Source organism: Salmo salar, chromosome 10 (genome assembly GCF_965601325.2).
Source record: "Salmo salar chromosome 10, fSalSal1, whole genome shotgun sequence".
Classification (NCBI taxonomy): domain Eukaryota; kingdom Metazoa; phylum Chordata; class Actinopteri; order Salmoniformes; family Salmonidae; genus Salmo; species Salmo salar.
The window spans coordinates 104,945,375-104,960,188 of NC_138300.1; the positions used below are offsets into that span (position 1 = coordinate 104,945,375).

Below are 14,814 nucleotides of genomic sequence, written 5' to 3' on the forward strand. Positions count from 1 at the left end.
TACTTTTTCAAAGTAACTTTATTTAGGTAAACTATTTATTTCTTAAGTGTAACTTAGTGTAGCTTAACTTCTTCCAGTGTGAACCAATTGGTAACTTGGAAACCAAGCAATTGAACGGAAATTAAAAACTGGAGTGTGTTTAAACGGAAAAACAGAAAACCAATAATAGAAAATAAATGTTGACAACTGTGCCTTTGTCTACCTCTGCTTCAATCTGCCTGCTCAACCCAGACACAGAACCTGTCACACACACACACACACACACACACACACACACACACACACACACACACACACACACACACACACACACACACACACACACACACACACACACACACACACACACACACACACACACACACACACACACACACACACAGCCATCTTACATAAAACCAGTGTTGGGAAAGTTACTCTGAAAATATAGTTGACCATCAACATCATTTATCTTTCTTTTTACACTAAAGACCATGTTAGCAAAAAAAGGGCACAGGAACCGATGCAGTACAGCATGCAGCATCTCAGACTTAGTCACTACAGAAAAAAACTCCATTATCCAGGTGCTCCCTCACCAAACACTTCAGCCATAAGCTCTCTGACACAAGGCTCCACCATGCCTCCGGACTGCATCACTTCCTGTGGGCAGCCGCCTAGAAAAAACAAAATATGGGGTTTAAATACAGGCAGCTCAAATCATATGAACTATCAATTAACCAAAAGGAATTATTAATATAGATTGCATTCAAATAGGTCACACCTGTGACATGCATCTCCCCCTAACTTCCACATGGAGCAGCAGTATGCTCATGGAGATCCTCCTCCTAGTGAGAGGCCAAAGACAATGTCCCTGAGGTTCCATTAGTGTGGCTTTGCTGTGGGCTGGTGACATCTGACTAGATCAGCACTGCTTCAGACTGCTGCCCTCCTCTTGTCCACTGGAGTCAATAAGCACAGCACCTACACTGTGAAACTGGCCACCAAGGGGAGGGCACATTCATTTGGTGGAAACTGTTTGTCTTTGTGAAGGTAAAGAATGTAATAAGTTCATCAATTCCATCCTTGTGATTTGTAAAATGTTTTGATGATCGAAACCGTTAACGCAATCCATAAAAATGTGTGTTATGTTGTTGAATGCATCTTTTATGTTGTGTGACAACATATACACATTATTATGCTTATATTTTTAATTTCACCAATCTAACAGGCATTTTAGGTGGATGAAAAACGCAATTCCTAACAAGATATTTGTATGTTCACTATACCACAAGAATAACCAGTCTATCCTGTGCAAGCATTTCTCCCCCATAAAGGGTGAAACTTTGAAAGTCAAGCGGTCCTTTATCCTTCCCTGCTCTGACCTTTCTGCTAGGCTGCCCTGTACTCACTGGCTGTCAGTGGCTGTTTGTCAGCAGCCATCTGTCTCTGTCCGCCCTCTCCCCCTCCCCAAATCCCAGCCGACCCATTAGGCGCAAGGATCCGGGGAGCGGCAGCGCGGCCAGCCTATGGGAGATGGGCTCAGCCTGCCTCAGGGCCCTGGGAGCCCGCCTGGTATCCTTTGGTATCCAGGTAGTGGTACCCAAGTACCCCAGAGAGCTAGCTAGCTCTATATATAACATATGACAAAAACATCAACACAGCACAACTGTCTGACACAGACCCATGGGAGAGGGGAGCTTCGGAGTAGTTGATCACTATTGGGACATGGAGAGGGAGAGAGATAGCCGGATAGCTGTTATGCTGTTAGACTGGACCAGACCCTAGAGCCTTCTCTAACTGCCAGCTGAATCTGTACTGAATCTGGGCCAGGATTACTTTAGACCGGTCTTGAAAAATGTTTTATTTAGTTTTTTATTGAACCTTTATTTAACTAGGCAAGTCAGTTAAGAACAAATTCTTATTTACAATTACGGCGTACCCCGGCCAAACCCGGACGACGCTGGGCCAGTTGTGCGCTGCCCTATGGGACTCCCAATCACGGCCGGTTATGATACAGCCTGGAATCGAACCAGCGTCTGTGGTGACGCCTCTAGCATTGAGATGCAGTGACTTAGACGGCTGCGCCACTCGGGAGCCCCAATGTGGCATTATAATGTATTGCATAGCTGTTATGAAGGCTTTATGAAGGCATGGAGTTATCAAAATGTTCAGGTCTGTTGATCATATCACTTTAAAAGCATTCTGCATTACTGGAATTGCATTGTGAGCTCTGGTGTAACATAGAGCCTTGTTGTTCACACACCTACCCAAAAGACAGGAAAGAGGGGAGAGTGTTAGTCTGAGAGGTAGAGGTAGAGTGTGAGAGAGAAGCAGATACAGACAGACAAACAGGGACAGACAGCAGGAAAGAAAGAAAGAGAGAGACGGAGAGGGAGGGAGGCATTTGTAGCAGGTGATTAATCCTGGGGTGGTATTGGGGAGGTGGAGAGAGAGAGAGAGAGTGACAGTAATAAAGTGAACCTGCCTCCCATTCATCTCCTTCACCCTGTCTCCCGTCTCGCTGTCAGGACCTTACACCCACTGACTAATGCCACGCTCTGCACGTGGGCACAGACAGGAGTGCCACACACTGCCTTACCACACAAACAACAGGTTGGGTTGCCCTGTAACCAGTCTTGTTGGAGCCCAGACTCATTCTATTGACCTCAGAGATGAAAACGCTTAAAGATCAGTCGTAACATAGCTGAGATTTCTGATCTCTAGAATATAGATGATGTTGTTGTGTACGAACCTCCATAGTGTTTTTGTACCGCATGTTCTGTAGCCTATATATGGAGTACACAGACAATTTTCTTTAAAAAAACAATGGTGCCCAAAATGATTTGTGAAGGTGATTTTCTTCTCCTTTTCAAGGCTGAACATTACAAGAGTTGAACAGGCAATTTCCTCACTCTTTTATTAGATATTATTTGGTTGATCTTGGCCTCTTTTCAACGCTGAATATTACATGAGATGTCCAGCTGATTTCCCTTTTCATTTATTTGATATTATTTTGTTCAAGGCTGTGGTTGTTGTTCCATGAACATCAGCATTTCCCTTTCCTGACCTCCCCTCTGGCTGGCTGTGGTAAGCTAGCTGTGGTAATGATATGCACATCCCACTGTGACCCCATTAACCTGTCCTGAGCTGTTTCAGGTCACTAGCTTTTCATTGATTTGGCACTGGGGAAGAATACTGTCCCTGTAATAGGGTTATGTCAGGGTTGTTACCTCTTCCATTATGCTTTACCTTTAGAGCTAGACCTGCTGTAATTAATGGAAATCAGGCCTGCTAGCCTATGTAACGTTCATTAAGGTTGAAGCTCAGAAGCTGAATATTCATGGTTTTGTTTGAAAAACCAAAACTTTTCTGCAACATGACCTCTCTGGTGCATGACATGGAGTCTTTCCATTCCAGACGCATAAATGACTGCTAAATTAGTAGAACCGGCAGTTGTGAATTTAAAAACAGGGTTTGTGACTGCTCTGTGGTGGTCGGACTAAAACTACAAGGCTACAGATTAGTCTGCTTTGTGTATTTGTGTGTTTCAAACGAAAATCAAATGTTCAACCAATTGGCAAGGCATGGCACTTCTTGATCGAGGACTCCCCGTGTTATTTCAATCATTAAAGGCTTTAATTGCACCCAGGTATAATGAAGACATAACTAATTAATAATGAAACCCGAGCAGAGTAGAAACATTAAAACCTCACCCTTGCTGTGCCTCACCTGCATGGGGTAAATCTGTCTTCATATCAGGCCGCTGACTTAAGCCCGGCCAGACAATAGATTAAACAATGAATGAATGATTTATTAGCTGTCATTGTCATCCTATTTAGATTGATGGCTGTACACGTGGTGTGACCTCACTTCCTTGTAAGCGAGGGTGTGAGGGAGGGGGGACGTGGCAGGGCTGGGCAGGTCAGGTACTCCCCACCGGCCAGTGACAGAAGCCAGCCTCTTGATCAATGATCCCAGGATTCGGTTGTGTCGTTGTGTGTGTTGGGCGGGGGGGGAAGGGGGGGGGGGGGGGGGGTAAGAGAGTGTGAAACAATGAGAGAATGTACTTACTCTCCAACCTTACCTCTCTCTCTCCCCCTCCCTCCCTCCCTTTTTCTCTCTCTCTCTCTCAAATGGGTAATTCTGGCGATGCCCCTGACAAGCCATGGTTTGGATTTTGATTTATGTTCCTGTGAAGCTGAAATCAAAGATTCCATCTAGTGCTGCTTTATGGCAGCTGCTATGATGAATGGTGCAGTCTCTCGGTCAAGCCAAGCTGCTGTGTCTTTGCCCCACATTTTAATTGCTAAAGTAGCCAGTTATTGCTCAGACAGTTTTGCTACCACCTTCTCTTTCTGTCTCTAAACCTCATCCTTTTCTTTCTCCTGCTTTTCTCCCCCATTGTCTTTCCCTTATTCTCACTTTGATTTGTCACCTTATTTACTGGGTATTTTACTGTTCCATAATAATGCTTTACTAAAGTTGGTGGATGAGAATTTGCCATGATGCCATCTGAAACAATTGCTATTCCATTTCCATCTTCAACCCTAAGCGGTATAAAGTCAAACAGACATCCCTCAGTATTTCCAAATAGCATCTTTCTTCTCCTCTGGCCTACATCCTTTTTTCACACTTCAAGCGTTGCCGCATGATACACTGCAAACAAGTCTGATGAGGGGGGAAATTGATTCCCTGAATCAACATAAAAAGCCACTTTATTCGGGTAGGAAGAATGTGTTGATGTCAGGCTCTGATAGAGTTGATGTTTTCTCACTATTTTTCAAAAGTAAACACATTCTTGTGTAGATGACATTACTAAGTAGGTTAAGTATAGCCTGAAGCCATCATACATCACGACAGGAATGAACGTAGCATAAAATTATTCTGCTTCGATGAGAGGTGAAAGTTTTCCACTGTGTAAAAATGACATTTCATTTTTCACATCTCCTGCGTAGTCCTGGGAAGTATTTTGGCAGACCTGGTGCAATTCAGCTGCTTGGCCGATGATTCACGATGTGGATTCACGATGTGGATTCAATGGGAGCCAGTCATCATGTAATATTTGTTCTATGTCAGAGACGAGAGAGAGGAGGAGAGAGGGGTGCTGAGGATTTGGACAATATTCTCAAATCATCTTACTCGTTCTTTCAAAATCAAAAAGCGGCGTCACAGAGTCCACCTCTATATGGAGAGCCATGTGTGGGTGTCTAGGAGGTGACAAGGTCTGTAAGGTCTGGGGTTTGATATTTTGACAAAGAGCACCAAGGAGAAAAATCTTGAAAGAGCCACAACCTAGCAGAGCCACTGTGAATGCAATGCCCTCCCTATAACCCAAGACAAACTCGAATGGGGAAGGAAAAGACTGACATTGTTCCTGACTCAAGCCATTTCTTAGCCAGGCAATACGAAATGATGGCGATGCAGAGGATTGGACAACTGATGGTCTGCATCAGTGTATCAGACCACACTGAAAGCACAATACTTTTGACTGGATGTTGTTGGGGAAGTTCAGCCACAGTCATAGTCTGGGCCCAGATCTGTTTGTGGTGTCTTGCCAACTCCTAGTGTCATTCATGTTGGCAAGACATTATTAACAGACGTGGAACCAGGCTAGGCCACTCATACCAGGCATGTTTGTTTAGAGCTACAGTATACAACTTTATAGTGGGACATGTGATGCATACATGTGTGGGGGATCGGTTGTATTTTATTGTTGTTTGCAGTTTTTTGCAGAATGATGCCAGTATTCACCATTCACTTGTAGCCGTTTAAGCCAGTAATCAGGCCTCTCAGGCTGGCAGACTCTGCTGCTGTCTGAGCTGGTCAGGCCGACCCAGAGTTCATGGATCCCCACTGCCCCAGAGCGTGAGCACCTCCACTTTCACTGTGTAAAATCACATTAACCGTATAAGAAGCCAAATAATGAAAGCATAGTGCTGTGGAATGGCCATAGACGAATGAGTTGTCAACCAGTTATATTTGCTGCGATAAAGAGAGAGAAGAGAGTGGGGGGAGAGAGAGAGAGGAGGAGGGAGAAAGAGAAAGGAGAGAGAGGGAGGAATAAGGAGAGTGTTATGTTCCTCCTAAGAAGAGGTAGGTGCAGGAGTCAGGAGCAGGAGAGCAAGGAATTTCCAGTAGCACAATCATTTATTGAACGTCCCAAAACACCACAACAACACGTGGGGAAACACACCCAACGAAGTCGCCACACACAGGGATATAAACGTAACACACGGAGGAGAAACCTCTAACCTAAATACACTACAAACGGTACCACACGACCGTGAGGGAAAAAAACCCTGTGGCGCAAACACGCACCCCTAGCAGAGCTACAACAGCAAATAATCCCCCACAAAGACTAGCAGGCAGCGGAGGTTAATAAACCCACCCAAACACGCACCCCTAGCAGAGCTACAACAGCAAATAATCCCCCACAAAGACTAGCAGGCAGCGGAGGTTAATAAACCCACCCAAACACGCACCCCTAGCAGAGCTACAACAGCAAATAATCCCCCACAAAGACTAGCAGGCAGCGGAGGTTAATAAACCCACCCAAACACGCACCCCTAGCAGAGCTACAACAGCAAATAATCCCCCACAAAGACTAGCAGGCAGCGGAGGTTAATAAACCCACCCAAACACGCACCCCTAGCAGAGCTACAACAGCAAATAATCCCCCACAAAGACTAGCAGGCAGCGGAGGTTAATAAACCCACCCAAACACGCACCCCTAGCAGAGCTACAACAGCAAATAATTCCCCACAAAGACTAGCAGGCAGCGGAGGTTAATAAACCCACCCAAATTAACTAATAGGACACAGGTGTAACCAAAACACAGACACAAACGAAAAGGAAAAAATGGATTGGTGGCAGCTAGTAGGCCGGCGACGACGATCGCAGAGCACAGCCCGAACAGGGAGAGAAGCCACCTTCGGTGGAAGTCGTGACAGAGAGAGAGTTCTCTACAAGGTAATGCTTTCTGTGTTATCTTCCTGTTATAGTGGCTGGGTGCCAGGGATGAAGCCATTTTGCCTCTACTATGTGTCACTCTATTGTGATTGCTGCTTCTCAGTTAAAGTCTGAAGTTTCTTTCTCAACCATTGCAACTCACTGACTACACTCACTACAGTAAAAACAACAGAGACCATCTTGATGTTGTATCCTAATTGTATTGACTGACAAAATGAGCCCATCTTTACACACAGAGCTCTCTGTCTCGTTGAACCTCCTCTGTTGCTTTAAAGTGACATTAGGACGGAAAATGTGAAGTGAAATCTGCATGTGTGCATGGTGAGGATGATTCAAATTGCCACTCAGCTGTGTGCGGACAGCCTTCACAAATACACTCATCACACAGAGATCTTGTTGTCATGTTCCTCACCCTTGTTGTGTGCTAAGTGATGTCGCCAAGCACCATCAAATACATGTACTGTAGGCTACACCCACTAACATTAATTTCTACTCCTCTTCGCCTAGCTTTCCATAACTATCTTTCCGCTGAGGAAAGTACCAGCAGTGGGGGGGGGGGGGGACTGAGGCAGAGGAAAAGGAGCTCTTTGAATGTGAGGGTTTTCTGTAGCCGCCCAGTTGAGTCAACATTCTAATAGCACAGATAGTGATTCTCGGGAAATGCTATGTCAACATATACACAGTATACAAATCAAATATGACTTCATTTTTGAGGATCGACAAAAAACATGGCTCATGGAGGCTTAGACGTTTCATTTGACTAAGCTTTAAGTTACATTCTGAGACAGTTATATGGAAAAACTACAATATTACAGTGCTTGGCGTTATTTCAGTCCCTGTTTAGGTGACTAGTCCATTAAGGCTGTCTCCAGTAGTTACAATGGAGCCAGTGAAGACATGGCAGCCCCATTACAGCTTTAGTCCCTCCATCCCCCAAATATCTCTTCTCATTACCTGATCGACCTGGAAGAACCGAGGGAGTGCATTCGTTACACAAAAAGCCTGGCCAGGGCTCCCTGCAGAGTAGTTCAGATAGATTTCCCATTTGAGATCAGAGCAAACTGAAGTCAGCTTCGATTGCACCAGACAACTAGGAGTTCTTCGGGGCAAACCAGCTGTGACTGGGCTGATGTGTAGCTGTCACCGTGCCGTGACATGAAATAATATGAAATGATATTGAACAACGCCAGTTTGGCACTAAATTGTTAGCAGGGCTTTAGCTCTGACAGCAGTCAGTTTGCGGCTTTAATTCCATTCCATTTTAACCTTGGTTGACATAAATTGAGTTTGGCTTTCGGAGAGAGAAAAAAGAAATGACAGAGGAAACAACTGATGTCCTTCTTCCCTTTTGCCTCAGCTAAAAACGTTTTTTTTTCTGATCCAGTAATGTACTTTGCTACCAATCAGTGGTTTTGTTCTTGTCTGAGCCAAGAAATGAGATTGAGATGTAAATGTAGAGGACTTTTTTGTATGTGTGTGTGTGTGCGTGCGTGTTTGTGCACGCGTGTGTGTGTGAACGCGTGTGTGCATGCGTGTCCATGTGTACATCAGAAGAGGCTGGTGGGAGGACCTATAGGAGGATGTACTCATTGTAATGGAATTAATGGAACAGTATTAAACACAACAAACATATGGAAACTACATGTTTGACTCCGTACCATCAATTCCATTCCAGGCATTTTCAGTGAGCCCATCCCCCTATAGCTCCTCCCACCAGCCCTCTCTGGTGTACATGCATGTGTATATGGTGCGTGTACACATACAGTATGTTTGTGTGTCTACTGGACCATATGCATGCATGACAGGGAGCTCAAGTCAGATCAAGTGTCTCCATCTGAATGTCCTACAGCAGGACCTCAGTGTCACAGTGACATCGCACACCTCTACCACCCCTAGAGAGTCGTGTGTCTCTCTCTAGCTGAACCAGCCCAGCCAGCCCCATCACACTGTGATCCATGATTGATCTGCTATGTAAAGCGTCAATGGAAGCCCCTGAACACAGATCAGAAGGAACATTCACCATGACTAATGTCTCAGCTGACAGGGAAAGATAAGAGTCATCCCTCAACTCACCCAAGCCCATTTCTCAGCACTAACGCTTCATAATGGAGGGCTCCCGGCCAGGTCGTTATTGTGTGAATAATTTAAATGGTGATTTAAGTTATTGGGGGCTGAGGTGAGGTCAGAGTCAAAACACCTCAATGAGATGAGATATCGCTTCATTCTGAAAGACGTCGGAACTAGGTGGAAATGTATCTAGAGTTACAGTACAGAGAGAGACAAAATAGCACAGACCAAAAAGCTCAAAAACATGGTATGTTACTTAGCTAGATGTTCTGGTGGCATCTGTTTTGAAAGGGAAACTGTAACTACTGCACATTAATTCACAATGAGTAAGGTGTCAGACAAGGATTCAGGCCCTGATTTCAGAAAGAGGAAAGTATGTCGGCTGTGTGTACAGGTATAGGATCTTAATTTGATCACCCTGTTGCGGGATAACTTATTAATTATAATCCATATAATAATTCACATATCCTGTTGCTGCATTATATTCCTGCTGTAGCAAACGGTCTCAAATTAAGATCTGTAATGCTGTGATGCTTTTCCATCTGTTTGGCAAAAATGCTGCATGATCCTCAGGTACAGGAGAAGAGGGATTCAAAATGGGCTAATGCTGATTGGTATGTCTCTGAAGGGGAAAATGGAACCAAGATGGAGTGGACATTACACCACTGAATCTTAGTTAAGGACAACTCAAAAGTGGATGACAGTGTCATTAATCTCATGATATGAACAAAGAATCCAATACAATTGAATCCGGGGACTAATAGAATGCAGTCCTCTATGTGCACTGCAAAAATACCCAGTGAAAAACATCATGTGAGTATCAGGTTTTATTTCAGTATTACTATAGCCTTTGGGCAATGTAACATAAACACAGCCTTCTCTGTTTCTGTCTGACTAGATGAAGAGGGCCTCAGCCAGTGTTTCCATTCTGTGTGGCACTGAAGTCCAAGGAGGCCACTTGGCATATGGAGTGACTGCATGTCATCAGCGTGTTAAGATGGGAATCTGAATTATGTTCACTCACTGATAATAAGTGATGGGAGAAAAAAAAAAAATCGATACAGTTACGTATCGGGATATTATTTTCAACGATATATCGCATCATTTTGACAATATTGCAGTATTATTTTTGTGCTAAACTCCAGTATTTCTCCCTCAAAGATTGTTTTCCATCTTTTTTTTAAATAGGGAGCCAGTTGGTTTTCAGCACTTTTATTTCCATGACTGATCAAAACTCGTTTTATCATGGCTCTCTCTTGTCCCTCTGCAGCAGACATACAGTATGGTGAGCAATATGTTTGGAACATCGGATCGCAATGAAATCACAGTATTGAATCGCAGTACATATAGAATCGTGATAATTGCAATACACATCGTAACGGCACCTAAGTATCATGACAATATTGTATCGTGAGGTCCCTGGCAATTTCCAGCCCTACTGATAATGACAGGGGATTTACGATACGGGCCACATACAGAGTGGTTTATGACACATGGCAAAGTCAAGGAGCAAACTTTCAAATCCCAGAAAATGGAGTTGGTATGAAAGATGAGGTTGGTACAATTGGCCTCCATGATCTGTATGTATTAACAGGCAGCTTTGCCCTCCGATTTCTGGCTGATGAGATATTTCGACAACAAATCCCTCTCTTAAACTATCTTTCCTTTCTATCTTCACACCTTTCTAAGCCCAGGAAGATCAAAGGGTAATTGCTGAATATGATAAGAAATACAGAGGGGAATGAAATACTTTTTGGAGAGTGTGAATTTATGAGATTATTTCCAAGATTGTTCAACCAGCATGCTTTTGCCTAAAACTCAACTTGTCAAGGTACTGTACTTGTCAAGGAGCTCCTGATTGGCGCAGCGGTCTAAGGCACTGCATCTCAGTGCTAGAGGTGTCACTACAGATCCTGGTTCGATCCCGGGCTGTATCACAACTGGCCGTGATCGGGAGTCCCATAGGGCGTCGCACAATTGGCCCAGCGTTGTCCGGGTTATGGGAGGCTTTGGCCGGGGTAGGCCGTCATTGATAAAAATAAGAATTTGTTCTTAACTGACTTGCCTAGTTAAATAAAGGTAAAATATATATATAATTATGTAGATGTAGCCTACACAGTATGCTGTGGATGCCATGTAGGCCTATTCAATGTCAAATAACAGCTGATGTATTTTATCATGCAAACTTTAACAGTATCCATACCATATGTGATTGTGAATGGGAAGAAAGTACACTTTTTACACTTTCAAACATCAAAGATTTTAAATGACAGAAGTCATAGAAATCAGTCATTGATTGAAATGGTAACTGTAATGGCCTTCCTACCCCTCTGTCACCCTCTCTCCTTCTCTGCTTCCCTGTCTTCTGGATCCATCACCCTCTCTCCTTCTCTGCTTCCCTGTCTTCTGGATCCATCACCCTCTCTCCTTCTCTGCTTCCCTGTCTTCTGGATCCATCACCCTCTCTCCTTCTCTGCTTCCCTGTCTTCTGGATCCATCACCCTCTCTCCTTCTCTGCTTCCCTGTCTTCTGGATCCATCACCCTCTCTCCTTCTCTGCTTCCCTGTCTTCTGGATCCATCACCCTCTCTCCTTCTCTGCTTCCCTGTCTTCTGGATCCATCACCCTCTCTCCTTCTCTGCTTCCCTGTCTTCTGGATCCATCACCCTCTCTCTGGAGGAGTGATGATGCTGTCTGTTGTCTCAGCTCTGATTCCCCGGCCTCAACCCGACATCTCGACACGTGGAAAAATAATGTTCCTGTCTCGTCACATCGCAGATGTCCTGACTCCACTCCCTCTCTCCCACCCAACACTGATACTTTTATTCTAAAATCTGCCTGTCCATCATAAACATGTTATCTTTTATGTTCCCCACCTGTCTCAGACAGGAAGAAGAAGAGAGAAGCCTGACGTCTCACAATATCCAAACTGACAGCAATGGCTAACAGTAGAACGATATCTGAACTGGTGCCTGTTTTATATAGTGTGTTGTCATTAAACAACACCTCACAATTTTTCTGAAATGCTATTAATATACATCCTAGTCCTTTAATCAGTCTCCTCCCAAAGGATCTGAGCAATAGTGCCCTGAACCTAAATTAAATCCTTCACCTTGACTCTCCATATAAATGTAATTCTGTCAATATAAGAGATATAAATAGATAGGCATGTAACCATTCATAATCTGCCTGAATATTTAATGGGATCTTTGGGCGACGAGAGAGAGAAAAGACTTGATCAATCGTCTGAGTTCCACCTCCACAATCAGAAACGTGCTAATTAGAACTGTGGTATCATCTATTCTACCACATGTTAACACCATGTAGTAATGATGAGACTCATGTTTAGTAGATTTAACATTACAGTAGTAGCATGATAGCCTGGGCACCAGTCTGTTTCTGCTCTCTTGTCAACTCCTTATGAAATTGTCATGCCAAACATGTGAGCAGTCCAAAGGCTAGTAGCAACGCACTAGAGGCTAAATCTAAAATCTACTCTCCTATTACAAATGCATCTAATTATCAATTCCCAGACAGATTGAGACATTGATTGAGACAGTTAGCTGTTGTTGTCTAGGGAGGATTTTTCTGCACTGAGAAATATTAGGGAGACCCTTTAACTGTCACACTCAGCACAGTGTGCGAATGTTAATGTTCCTAATGAAGACATGAGCAGAAGTCCCTGAACTATACAACCTTATGAAGAACAAAACAGGGAAGAAACGGGACAGGGAGGAAACGGGACAGGGAAGAAACGGGACAGGTAAGAAACGGGACAGGGAGGAAACGGGACAGGGAAAAAACGGGACAGGGAGGAAACGGGACAGGGAAGAAACGGGACAGGTAAGAAACGGGACAGGGAGGAAACGGGACAGGGAAAAAACGGGACAGGGAGGAAACGGGACAGGGAAGAAACGGGACAGGTAAGAAACGGGACAGGGTGGAAACGGGACAGGGAAGAAACGGGACAGGGAGGAAACGGGACAGGGAAGAAACGGGACAGGGATGAAACGGGACAGGGAGGAACGGGACAGGGAAGAAACGGGACAGGTAAGAAACGGGACAGGGAAGAACGGGACAGGGAAGAAACGGGACAGGTAAGAAACGGGACAGGGAGGAAACGGGACAGGGAGGAACAATTTGATGAATACTGTAGCTACTGGAAAAATGACCAAAAACAATTGATGAAAAATAAATGAATATAGGATAGTAAAGTATGGGAATATGATAGGATGGGATATGATAGGATGGGATATGATAGGATGGGATAGGTTGACAAATTCTGAATCCTCATCAGGTGTCCACCTTTTCCCAAGCTTTTCTATTTTCAGTGTGAAACTAATGAATCTGGTTCTGGAAATGTTCCTCTGCAGGCTTACAATGAGCAATGATGAGAGATTATTTTAGCAAGAAGATCAATGACAATGCCTGAAAGGTAAGTGTGACTGTGAAAGCTAAGGAATGAAAGGAGATACATAACCCAAGGCAAGACAGTCATCTCATGCGCCCTCTACCAGTTAGTAAAAATACCCCACGTCATACACCGCCGATTTATGACCATCAAGTTATTAATAGTTAGAAATGCATATATTAAACAAAATGAGTAAAGGTAGCTTTAATTATGTATGTATTATGAAAAGTGTTTAACTTCAGTGACTGCTAGGCTATGGGACTGGTTGGTTTGGGCCATTCATTATTACTCACCCACAACAACACTAGACTGGCAAGCAGAGAGTCTGTTTTCCCAAGTTACTGAACTTGTGATTCCAGTGATCTGATGCACCCTAAAATGTATGTCTATTTCAAATCATGCATTTTTTCACTATATGACAACAGATTTAGAAATGTATGTATTTTATTTTAGGCCAATTTTCTTGCCATTCTGTTGTCTTTCAATGTTATCGTAACTCAAAACATTAACGAACTATTTTAAACAAAAACAGATTGAATTTATGTTAAAATAAATTGAACAGTGATACCGGTGCAGTACAGTTTGGGGACACTAGGCCCTACCAGATGACTAGACTGGCCCCCTCTGGTGTTTGAGAGGGACATTGCATTGACCATGGCGTCACCTATCCCCTGGGGGATACCGCCATGTGATTTGTGGTGCTGCAAGACTGATGAAGTGCTGTTGCCACCCTGCTTCTTTAATAGATCAATTCTACATGTAGGAGATGGGCTTTATGAATGATGGAAACCTCCTCAAGTCATCCATACAGCTGCCCAAAGACACAGCCCTGGCCCCTGTAGCCCTCAAAGGCCGGAATAAAGCAATCACTCTTCTTTACAGGACCATGCATTACACAGTACACACCCACACAATGATACACACACACACACATCTGCATGTATGTCATGTCATTGAGATACAGTGTTAATATAACTCCGGAATATTTATCTAATTCAGTATTTCCAATCACATTGCTGAAAATAACCAGATAATTGTTTACAATAACGAATATACAATCTATTTTTCTTCTACTACTTTAGTTTAATTCTACTTTTTTAGTTATATCCAGTTGGGACTGATGTGCCTTCTTCTTATGGGAGAAGAGCACAGTCATAGTGCAGTACACTCTGGTATCTCTGGATGGGCCCACAACTGGGTGCAAACGCATTAAGAGAGATCTGATGGTATTGAGGGATCACTGGCAGCACTCCTCTGAAGGCTGAATAGCATCTTGAAACAGAGCGGCATGCATACAGTAGAATGTCATAAGTCCTGCCTCCTGTGGAGAGGTTGAAAGAGAAAAGTAGAGCGCAATGAATACTTGAGTGTTCTGGAGGATATGAAATT

At 43.8% G+C, this 14,814-nt stretch overlaps 1 long non-coding RNA gene across 1 annotated transcript in view; it reads right to left on the bottom strand.

The window, feature by feature from the left end:
• LOC123724509 (uncharacterized) overlaps nt 1-14,814 on the bottom strand; it is a 21,309-nt gene continuing 6,495 nt past the window's right edge. The window contains exon 3 of the long non-coding RNA XR_006757067.2: nt 1-653. This is a non-coding gene — a long non-coding RNA (uncharacterized LOC123724509). The remainder of the gene's footprint in view (nt 654-14,814) is intronic.